Below are 12,488 nucleotides of genomic sequence, written 5' to 3' on the forward strand. Positions count from 1 at the left end.
AGAGAGTTGAAAACAGCAGGTCTGGGACAGTTAGCACGTCCGATGAACAGGTCAGGGTTCCATAGCCGCAGGCAGAACAGTTGAAACTGGAGCAGCAGCATGGCCAGGTGGACTGGGGACAGCAAGGAGTCATCATGCCAGGTAGTCCTGAGGCATGGTCCTAGGGCTCAGGTCCTCCGAGAGAGAGAAAGAAAGAGAGAAAGAGAGAATTAGAGAGAGCATACTTAAATTCACACAGGACACCGGATAAGACAGGAGAAGTACTCCAGATATAACAAAATGACCCTAGCCCCCCGACACATAAACTGCTGCAGCATAAATACTGGTGGCTGAGACAGGAGGGGTCAGGAGACACTGTGGCCCCGTCCGATGATACCCCCGGACAGGGCCAAACAGGAAGGATATAACCCCACCCACTTTGCCAAAGCACAGCCCCCACACCACTAGAGGGATATCTTCAACCACCAACTTACCATCCTGAGACAAGGCCGAGTATAGCCCACAAAGATCTCCGCCACGGCACAACCCAAGGGGGGGCGCCAACCCAGACAGGAAGATCACGTCAATGACTCAACCCACTCAAGTGACGCACCCCTCCTAGGGACGGAATGGAAGATCCCCAGTAAGCCAGTGACTCAGCCCCTGTAATAGGGTTAGAGGCAGAGAATCCCAGTGGAGAGAGGAGAACCGGCCAGGCAGAGACAGCAAGGGCGGTTCGTTGCTCCAGAGCCTTTCCGTTCACCTTCACACTCCTGGGCCAGACTCACTCAATCATATGACCCACTGAAGAGATGAGTCTTCAGTAAAGACTTAAAGGTTGAGACCGAGTCTGCGTCTCTCACATGGGTAGGCAGACCATTCCATAAAAATGGAGATCTATAGGAGAAAGCCCTGCCTCCAGCTGTTTGCTTAGAAATTCTAGGGACAATTAGGAGGCCTGCGTCTTGTGACCGTAGCGTACATGTAGGTATGTAGGCAGGACCAAATCGGAAAGATAGGTAGGAGCAAGCCCATGTAATGCTTTGTAGGTTAGCAGTAAAACCTTGAAATCAGCCCTTGCCTTAACAGGAAGCCAGTGTAGGGAGGCTAGCACTGGAGTAATATGATCAATTTTTTTGGTTCTAGTCAGGATTCTAGCAGCCGTATTTAGCACTAACTGAAGTGCTTTATCCGGGTAGCCGGAAAGTAGAGCATTGCAGTAGTCTAACCTAGAAGTAACAAAAGCATGGATTAATTTTTCTGCATCATTTTTGGACAGAAAGTTTCTGATTTTTGCAATGTTACGTAGATGGAAAAAAGCTGTCCTTAAAACAGTCTTGATATGTTCGTCAAAAGAGAGATCAGGGTCCAGAGTATCGCCGAGGTCCTTCACAGTTTTATTTGAGACGACTTTACAACCATCAAGATGAATTGTCAGATTCAACAGAAGATCTCTTTGTTTCTTGGGACCTAGAACAATCATCTCTGTTTTGTCCGAGTTTAAAAGTAGAAAGTTTGCAGTCAACCACTTCCTTATGTCTAAAACACAGGCTTCTAGCAAGGGCAATTTTGGGGCTTCACCATGTTTCATTGAAATGTACAGCTGTGTGTCATCTGCATAACAGTGAAAGTTAACATTATGTTTCGAATGACATCCCCAAGAGGTAAAATATATAGTGAAAACAATAGTGGTCCCAAAACGGAACCTTGAAGGAACACCGAAATTTACAGTTGATTTGTCAGAGACAGATAAGTTCTAAACCAGGCCAGAACTTGTCCATGTAGACCAATTTGGGTTTCCAGTCTCTCCAAAAGAATGTGGTGATCGATGGTATCAAATGCAGCACTAAGGTCTAGGAGCACAAGGACAGATGCAGAGCCTCGGTCTGACGCCATTAAAAGTAATTTACCACCTTCACAAGTGCAGTCTCAGTGCTATGATGGGGTCTAAAACCAGACTGAAGCATTTCGTATAAAAAAAAATATTCAGGAAGGCAGTGAGTTGCTGCGCAACAGCTTTTTCTAAAAATTTTGAGAGGAATGGAAGATATAGGCCGATAGTTTTTTATATTTTCTGGGTCAAGGTTTGGCTTTTTCAAGAGAGGCTTTATTACTGCCACTTTTAGTGAGTTTGGTACACATCCGGTGGATAGAGAGCCGCTTATTATGTTCAACATAGGAGGGCCGAGCACAGGAAGCAGCTCTTTCAGTAGTTTAGTTGGAATAGGGTCCAGTATGCAGCTTGAAAGTTTAGAGGCCATGATTATTTTCATAATCTCTCTTGATCCTAGGTCCTGGCAGAGTTGTGCAGACTCAGGACAGCTGAGCTTTGGAGGAATACGCAGATTTAAAGAGGAGTCCGTAATTTCCTTTCTAATGATCATGATCTTTTCCTCAAAGAAGTTCATGAATTTATTACTGCTGAAGTGAAAGCCATCCTCACTTGGGGAATGCTGCTTTCTAGTTAGCTTTGCGACAGTATCAAAAAGAAATTTCGGATTTTCCTCAATTAAGTTGGAAAAATAGGATGATCAAGCAGCAGTGAGGGCTCTTCGATACTGCACGGTACTGTCTTTCCAAGCTAGTCAGAATACTTCCAGTTTGGTGTGGTGCCATTTCCATTCCAATTTTCTGGAAGCTTGCTTCAGAGCTCGGGTATTTTCTGTATACCAGGGAGCTAGTTTCTTATGACAAATGTTTTTAGTTTTTAGGGGTGCAACTGCATCTAGGGTATTGCACAAGGTTACATTGAGTTCCTCAGTTAGGTGGTTAACTGATTTTTGTTCTCTGACGTCCTTGGGTAGGCAGAGGAAGTCTGGAAGGGCATCAAGGAATCTTTGTGTTGTCTGAGAATTTATAGCACGACTTTTGATGCTCCTTGGTTGGGGTCTGAGCAGATTATTTGTTGCGATTGCAAACATAATAAAATGGTGGTCCGATAGTCCAGGATTATGAGGAAAAACATTAAGATCTACAACATTTATTCCATGGGACAAAACTAGGTCCAGAGTATGACTGTGACAGTGAGTAGGTCCAGAGACATGTTGGACAAAACCCACTGAGTCGATGGTTTCTCCGAAAGCCTTTTGGAGTGGGTCTGTGGACTTTTCCATGTGAATATTAAAATCAACAAAAATTAGAATATTATCTGCTATGACTACAAGGTCCGATAGGAATTCAGGGAACTCAGTGAGGAACGCTGTATATGGCCCAGGAGACCTGTAAACTGTAGCTATAAACAGTGATTGAGTAGGCTGCATAGATTTCATGACTAGAAGCTCAAAAGAACGTCACCTTTTTTTTTTGTAAATTTAAATTTGCTATCGTAAATGTTAGCAACACCTCCGCCTTTGCGGGATGCACTGGGGATATGGTCACTAGTGTAACCAGGAGGTGAGGCCTCATTTAACACAGTAAATTCCTCAGGCTTAAGCCATGTTTCAGTCAGGCCAATCACATCAAGATTATGATCAGTGATTAGTTCATTGACTATAACTGCCTTTGAAGTGAGGGATCTAACATTAAATAGCCCTATTTTGAGATGTGAGGTATCACGATCTCTTTCAATAATGGCAGGAATGGAGGAGGTCTTTATCCTAGTGAGATTGCTAAGGCGAACACCGCCATGTTTAGTTTTACCCAACCTAGGTCGAGGCACAGACACGGTCCCAATGGGGATAGCTGAGCTGACTACACTGACTGTGCTAGTGGCAGACTCCACTAAGCTGGCAGGCTGGCTAACAGCCTGCTGCCTGGCCTGCACCCTATTTCATTGTGGAGCTAGAGGAGTTAGAGCCCTGTCTATTTTGGTAGATAAGATGAGAGTACCCCTCCAGCTAGGATGGAGTCCGTCACTCCTCAGCAGGCCAGGCTTAAAGCAGACATTGAATATCCCTTTGAGCATGGTGAAGTTATTAATTCCACTTTGGATGGTGTAACAATATACCTAGTCACTACAAAGACATAGGCGTTCTTTCTAACTCAGTTGCCAGAGAGGAAGGCTCATAATAATGGCTGTAAAAGAGAAAATGGAACGGCATCAAACACCTGGAAACCATGTGTTTGATGTATTTTATACCATTCCACCTATTCCGCTCCAGTCATTACCACGAGCCCGTTCTCCCCAATTAAGGCACCACCAACCTCCTGTCAGGTGAATACTTATGTAAATTGGATATTTCTGTATTTTAATTTCAATACATTTTCTAAAATGACTAAAAACATGTTTTCACTTTGTCATTATGGGGTATTATGTGTAGATTGGTGAGAAAACCACTCAATTTAATCAATTTTGAATTCAGGCTGTAACACAATAAAATGTGGAATAAATCAAGAGATATGAATAGTTTCTGAAGGCACTGTAGGTATTCGTTTTGTCCTGGTGGGTGAGGGCAGTGTGGGGTGTATCTGTGGATCTGTTGGGGCAGTATACAAATTGCAGTGAGTCCAGGGTGTCTGGGATGATGGTGTTGACACGAGCCATAACCAGCCATTCAAAGGATGGGGCAATAGTAATTTAGGCAGGTTACCTTGGTGTCCTTGGGCGCAATTGGTATTACAGATGGTATTACAGACCAGGTCAGGGATAGGATGAAAATGTGAATCCCCGAGCCGGGGGAAAATCTGTTGATGTGCCCTTGGCAAGACACGTAGTACTAATTGTTCCTTTAAGTCACTCTGGATAAGAGCGTCTGCTAAATGACTAAAATGTACATGTATAACGTCAAAGAAGACACTTGCCAGCTGGTCAGCGCATGCTCTGAGTATGCATCCTGGTATTCCGTCTGGCCCCACGGCCTTTCGAATGTTAACCTGTTTAAAGTTCTTACTCCCATCGGCTACGGAGAGTGAGGTCACACAGTCATCCGGAACAGCTGGTGCTCTCTCATGCGTGGTTCAGTGTTGCATGCTTCCAAGCGAGCGTAAAGGCATTTAGCTCATCTGGGAGGCCCGTGTTGCTTGGCCGCTTGCGGCTGGGTTTCCCTTTGTAATCCGTGATAGTTTGAAAGCCCTGCCACATCCATCTTTTGTGGATTAGAAGTGGATCATGTCCTGAAATCACATTGAACATGAGTCTTCAATGTGTCAATGTTCTCTTACAGTGTAATTACATCCTTTCATTACCTTTTACAATCAAGCTCCAATCAATTTTAGAGAACGGTACATACAGTCACTGTTTCAAACTATGATCTTAACCCAGAAAAACATGTATCTAATTTATTCTGAAATAATGCTCCTTCATGTCTGTCTTTCCTCACAGAAAGGCCATTTAAAAATTGTGTGGAGATTGTGCAGGGGAGAAGAGCCGTAGTCCTGCACAGTGCACACCTCTGCAGTTCATTACTGGAGAGTATTAGTGCTTGCTCATTGGGACAACATTGACAACTCCCCAAGTACGTCTGCTTTCTATCAGCAAAGGAGCATGCACACTCTCTCTCTTCCCAATGTTCAAAGAAAATAATTTGTTCCGTTTGGGGCACTATTACATTTTTGATATCTCATTTCAAATTTGTTGTACACTAAATATTGAAAATATTGTACATTTTTTACTTTGCACCAGTGAAAACAGCCTTGTTCTTGTATTTGAATGCAGTTCTTCAGCAGGAACCTAAATGTGAGAGATGTGCTGGTATTACTTCATTGTTCAGGGAGATTACACCTGCGTTTACGCTCCATGCGAACACCATACTGTGTGTTAATGTCCATAGAGGGCTCTTTGGATGTTCTGTCTGTCTGGTTTTCAGGCACACTCAGTCTGACTCATTCAGGAGGTCCCTCCTTCTCTTCACATCTCTCTATAGGGGGAAGTGCGTGGGGACAGTGTGAACATGTCATCTTCTGGCTTACGGAGTACAAAATACTTCTTAAATTGTTTTCTTTGTGAAGGCCTGTAAGATCTGTCAACATGTCTTGTAATGCTGTTTCAATGTTGAAGAATGTGAGACACATAGTTTGACACCAGTAGGCTATATAGGTGGGTATGGTAGCTGTAATTCTCAAATCCAAACCTAGCCTCCTACCGTTTTAGCATTGAGGAGGATTGACAATCTGCAATATTTTCTTACCAGTTTGATTGACCTTTGGGAAAACACAGGGAAAATGGTGGAATTGGGGGGATGGATATAGTAAGCTATGCTATGGGAACTAGAGTCACTAGAGAACAAAATTGAATAGATTTCAACTCTATATCTGATATGGTACAGGTGTCTTCTTTTTGATACGCCCATAACCATGTATGTGAGGTTTATACTTTTGTTTCAAAGTAGATTTGTTTAAGACTAACAAGAAAATACCTGTGTGCCCCTGATTTAGCCCACTGCATAAAAGCTTTTAAGGACTTCTCAAGTTTTTGCTCGCCTGAGTTAGAATACCTCATGATAAGCTGCAGATCATACTACGTATACTTACAAAGAGAGTTTTCATCTATATATTTCGTAGCTGTCTATTTACCATCACAAACTGATGCTGGCACTAAGACTCCACTCAACAAGCTGTATAGGGCCATAAGTGAACAAGAAAAGGCAGATACAGAAGCGTCCCTTATCGAGGTCTGTAATTTGAATGCAGGGAAACTGAAATCAGTTTTACCAAATTTTTACCAGCATGTCACCTGTGCAACTAGAGGCAACACAACTCTAGATCATCAGCCCCTTTATTAATGGAAGGATCACCCATTTTGAATGTTATATTGTTTTTGTGCATCTGAGTGATTCCCTGGGTCATTTCATGTTTTCATGTGTATTTGAGTTATTGGCGTACAAGCAGGCAGAAATCCGTCCGGTAGGACGTAGCACCATGATAAAGTCTCTCTCACTACACTAGAAGTTAATAGGAAAACGACTTTAAGATCACGAAAACATATATCATACATGTTAGATTTCAATACTGGCCAATGTCATAACTCAGGAGGATGTCTTCTCTCGAATGAGCCATTGACCATATTCCTTCCTCGAGAAATGTATAATTTAACGGAGGGTCTAACACATTTGTCATATTTGTCTGCCTCTTTAGTCCAGGGTGCATTGCATGGTGCCATTGCTAGATATATAATAGGAATGAGATAGGGATCCAATGAATGAAGGAACATATAACGCCCCACCCAGCAGACTGTTGACCAATTGCGTTCAGGTTGTCATGCTGCGTCATGCGGTTGCTATGCTAATCTTCAAGCAATCCCTTCTCAAAGTCAGTATGTATGTCAAAAAACGTGCCTATTTTCCTTAAAAGTACGTAATGTCACAATTCCAAAGCTATGCGACATTACAGCTAGCAAGTTTATTATCTCACATCTCAGAAAAGATTTGTAATGTTTTACTTCTTGTTGACGAAATTTGTGCTAATGTTGGGTTTATGAGCTAGTGCCCAATAGACTCCCATTCACTCCTTGAAGGAAAGCGCTACTTGTCCCAGAATCGTGCAGAATGCACTGTGATGTAGCATGGGCAATGTTTCACATCTCCTCAAAAGTATATCTGCCTTTGTGAATGTTAGACTCCACTCTGTGAGGCACATCGATCTGCAGGTTGAGATTTTAGACTCCTAAATTGATAGTGTAGTTTGTTTAGGCGATTTGACAGCTAACTAGCTACGTTACGTGCTGATATTGTCTTTGGTATTGTTGTGTGTAGCTCTGTTTGCTAGCTAGCTAGCCCATAGAGAGCATTGCATTGTGATGTTTGGACATTGCTGCGGGGACTAGTGAGGTCAGGCACTAATGTTGAGCGATTAGGTCTGGCTCGCAGTCAGCGTTTCAATTCATCCCAAAGGTTCTTCCACACCGACCTCAACAAACCATTTCTGTGTGGATCTCGCTTTGTGCATGGGGGCATTGTCATGCTGAAATAGGAAAGGGCCTTCTCCAAACTGTTGCCATAAAGTTGAAACACAAAATCGCTAGGAATGTCATTGTATGCTGTAGCGTTAAGATTTGTCTTCACTGAAAATAAGGGGCCTAGCCTGAACCATGAAAAACAGCCCGAGACCATTATTCCTCATCCACCAAATTGTACATTTGGCACTATGCATTGGAGCAGGTAGCGTTCTCCTGGCATCCACCAAACCCAGATTTGTCAGTCAGACTGCCAGATGGTGAAGCGTGATTCAACACTCCAGAGAACGCATTTCCACTGTTCCAGAGTCCAATGGCGGCAAGCTTTACACCACTCCAGTCGACGCTTGGCATTGTGCATGGTGATCTTAGGCTTGTGTGCGGCTGCTTGGCCATGGAACCCATTTCATGAAGCTCCCGACGAAGAGTTCTTGAGCTGATGTTGCTTCCAGAGGCAGTTTGGAACTCAGTAATGAGTGTTGCAACCGAGGACAGACGTTTTTTTACGTGCTACGCGCTTCAGCAATCGGCAATCCCGTTCTGTGAGCATGTGTGGCCTACCACTTCGCAGCTGAGTCGTTATTGCTCATAGTTTTCACGCCACAAATATAGCATTTACAGTTGACCAGGGCAGCTCTAGCAGGGCAGACATTTGACATGTTGGAAGGTGGCATCCTATGACAGTGCGGGTTAGAAGTCACTGAGCTACTCAATAAAGCCATTTTACTGCCAATGTTTGTCTTTTTTTTGTATTATTTTTTATTTCACCTTTATTTAACCAGGTAAGCTAGTTGAGAACAAGTTCTCATTTACAATTGAGACCTGGCCAAGATAAAGCAAAGCAGTGTGACACAAACAACATGGAATAAACAAAAAAGTCTATATACAGTGTGCAAATTGGGTGAGGAGGTAAGGTAATAAATGGGCCATAGTAGCGAAGTAATTACAATTTAGAAAATTAACACTGGAGTGATAGATGAGCAGATGGTGATGTGCAAGTAGAAATACTGGTATGCAAAAGAGCAGAAAAGTAAGTGAAAACAATATGGGGATGAGGTAGGTATATTGGGTGGGCTTTTTACAGGTGGGCTATGTACAGCTGCAGCGATCAGTTAGCTGCTCAGATAGCTGGTGTTTAAAGTTAGTGAGGGAAATGTAAGTCTCCAGCTTCAGAGATTCTTGCAATTCGTTCCCGTCATTGGCAGCAGAGAACTGGAAGGAAAGGTGGCCAAAGTAGGCGTTGGCTTTGGGGATGACCAGTGAGATATACCTGCTGGAGCGCATGCTACGGGTGGGTGTTGTTATCTTGACCAGTGAGCTGAGATAAGGCAGCGCTTTACCAAGCATAGACTTATAGATGACCTGGAGCCAGTGGGTCTGGCGACGAATATGTAGCGAGGGCCAGCCAACTAGAGCATACAGGTCGCAGTGGTGGGTGGTATAAGGGGCTTTGGTGACAAAATGGATGGCACTGTGATAGACTGCATCCAGTTTGCTGAGTAGAGTATTGGAAGCTATTTTGTAAATGACATCGCCGAAGTCGAGGATCGGTAGGATAGTCAGTTTTACGAGGGTATGTTTGGCGTCGTGAGTGAAGGAGGCTTTGTTGCGAAATAGGAAGCCGATTCTAGATTTAATTTTGGATTGGAGATGTTTAATATGAGTCTGGAAGGAGAGTTTACAGTCTAGCCAGACACCTAGGTATTTGTAGTTGTCCACATATTCTAAGTCAGAACCGTCCAGAGTAGTGATGCTAGTCGGGCGTGCGGGTACGGGCAGCGAACGGTTGAAAAGCATGGATTTGGTTTTACTGGTGTTTAAGAGCAGTTGGAGGCCACGCAAGGAGTGTTGTAAGGCATTGAAGCTCGTTTGGAGGTTAGTTAACACGGTGTCCAAAGAAGGGCCAGATGTATACAGAATGGTGTTGTCTGCATTGTCTGCATATCAGGGAAAAACCCGCAGCAAGAGCGGCATCGTTGATATATACAGAGAAAAGAGTCGGCCCGAGAATTGAACCCTGTGGTAACACCCATTTAGACCGCCAGAGGTCCGGACAACAAGCCCTCCGATTTGACACACTCAACTCTGTCTGAGAAGTAGTTGGTGAGGCAGTCATTTGAGAATCTAAGGCTGTTGAGTCTGCCGATAAGAATACGGTGATTAACAGAGTCGAAAGCCTTGGCCAGGTCGATGAAGACGGCTGCACAGTACTGTCTTGTATCGATGGCGGTTATGATATCGTTTAGTACCTTGAGCGTGGCTGAGGTGCACCCGTGACCAGCTCGAAAACCAGATTGCACAGCGGAGACGGTACGGTGGGATTCAAAATGGTCAGTGATCTGTTTATTAACTTGGCGTTCGAAGACTTTAGAAAGGCAGGGCAGAATGAATATAGGTCTATAACAGTTTGGGTCTAGTGTCACCCCCTTAGAAGAGGGGGATGACTGCGGCAGCTTTCAAATCTTTAGGAATCTCAGACGATACGAAGGAGAGGTTGCACAGACTGGTACTAGGGGTTGCAACAATGGATAATTTAAGAAAGAGAGGGTCCAGATTGTCTAGCCCAGCTGATTTGTACAGGTCCAGGTTTTGCAGCTCTTTCAGAACATCTGCTATCTGGATTTGGGTGAAGGAGAAGCTGGGGAGGCTTGGGCAAGTAGCTGCGGGGGGTGCAGAGCTGATGGCCGGGGTTGTGGTAGCCAGGAGGAAAGCATCGGCAGCCATAGAGAAATGCTTATTTAAATGGAGATGGAGATTGCATGGCTGTGTGCTCGATTTTATACAACCGTCAAGAACGTGTGTGGCTTAAATAACCGAATCCACTAATTTGTATAATATACTTGTCCACATACTTTTGTATAATATATACAGTTGAAGTCGGAAGTTTACATACACCTCAGTATGTAATACATACACCTCACTGTCTTAGGTCAGTTAGGATCACCACTTTATTTTAATAATGTGAAATGTCAGAATAATAATAGAGAGAATGATTTATTTCAACTTCTTTTTCTTTCAGCACATTCCCAGTGGGTCAGAAGTTCACATACACTCAATTAGTTTTTGGTAGCATTGCCTTTAAATTTTTTAACTTGGGTCAAGCATTTTGGGTAGCCTTCCACAAGCTATTTTGGCCCATTCCTCCTGACTGAGCTGGTGTAACTGAGTCAGGTTTGTAGGCCTCCTTGCTTGCACACACTTTTTCAGTTCTGCCCACACATGTTCTATAGGATTGAGGTCAGGGCTTTGTGATGACCACTCCATTACCTTGACTTTGTTGTCCTTAAGCCATTTTGCCACAACTTTGGAAGTATGCTTGGGGTCATTGTCCAATTGGAAGACCCATTTGACCCCCATGTCAAGCTTTAACTTCCTGACTGATGTCTTGATGTTGCTTCAATATATCCACATACATTTTCCCACCTCACGATGCCATCTATTTTGTGAAGTGCACCAGTCCCTCCTGCAGCAAAGCACCCCCACAACATGATGCTGCCACCCCCGTGCTTCACACTTGGGATGGTGTTCTTCGGCTTGCAAGCCTCCCCCTTTTACCTCCAAACATAATGATGGTCGTTATGGCCAACAGTTCTATTTTTGTTTCATCAGACCAGAGGACATTTCTCCACAAAAAGTACGATCTTTGTTCCCATGTGCAGTTGCAAACTGTAGTCTGGCTTTTTTATGGTGGTTTTGGAACAGTGGCTTCTTCCTTGCTGAGCAGCCTTTCAGGTTATGTCGATATAGGACTTGTTTTGCTGTGGATATAGATGCTTTTGTACCTGTTTCCTCCAGCATCTTCACAAGTTCCTTTGCTGTTGTTCTGGGATTGATTTGCACTTTTTGCACCAAAGTACGTTCATCTCTAGGAGACAGAACGCGTCTCCTTCCTGAGCGGTATGACAGCTGCGTGGTCCCATGGTGTTTATACTTGCGTACTATTGTTTGTACAGATGAGCATGGTACCTTCAGGCATTTGGAAATTGCTCCTAAGGATGAACCAGACTTGTGGAGGTCTACAATTATTTTTTGAGGTGTTGGCTGATTTCTTTTGATTTTCCCATGATGTCAAGCGAAGAGGCACTGAGTTTGAAGGTAGGCCTTGAAAGACATCCACAGGTACACCTCCAATTGACTCAAATGATGTCAATTAGCCTATCAGATGCTTCTAAAGCCATGACAATTTTCTGGAATTTTCCAAGCTGTTTAAAGGCACAGTCAATTTAGTTTATGTAAACTTCTGACCCACTGGAATTGCGATACAGTGAATTATAAGTGAAATAATCTGTCTGTAAACAATTGTGAAAAAATGACTCATGTCATGCACAAAGTAGATGTCCTAACCGACTTGCCAAAACTATAGTTTGCTAACAAGAAATTTGTGGAGTGGTTGAAAAACGAGTTTTAATGACTCCAACCTAAGTGTATGTAAACTTCCGACTTAAACTGTATTATATAGTGTACTTGTTTCAAGCAGACCACCACAGCCCTTGTGTCGAAGAACACTAAGGTAACCTGTCTAAATGACTATCACCCTGTAGCACTCAAATCTGTAGCCATGAAATGCTTTGAAAGGCTGGTCATGGCTCACATCAACATCATCCCAGACACCATGAACCCTCTCCAATTTGTTTACTGCCCCAACAGATCTACACATGAAGCAATCTCTGTTGTACTCCAC

The sequence above is a fragment of the Salvelinus fontinalis genome, chromosome 28, assembly GCF_029448725.1.
Source record: "Salvelinus fontinalis isolate EN_2023a chromosome 28, ASM2944872v1, whole genome shotgun sequence".
Lineage (NCBI taxonomy): Eukaryota > Metazoa > Chordata > Actinopteri > Salmoniformes > Salmonidae > Salvelinus > Salvelinus fontinalis.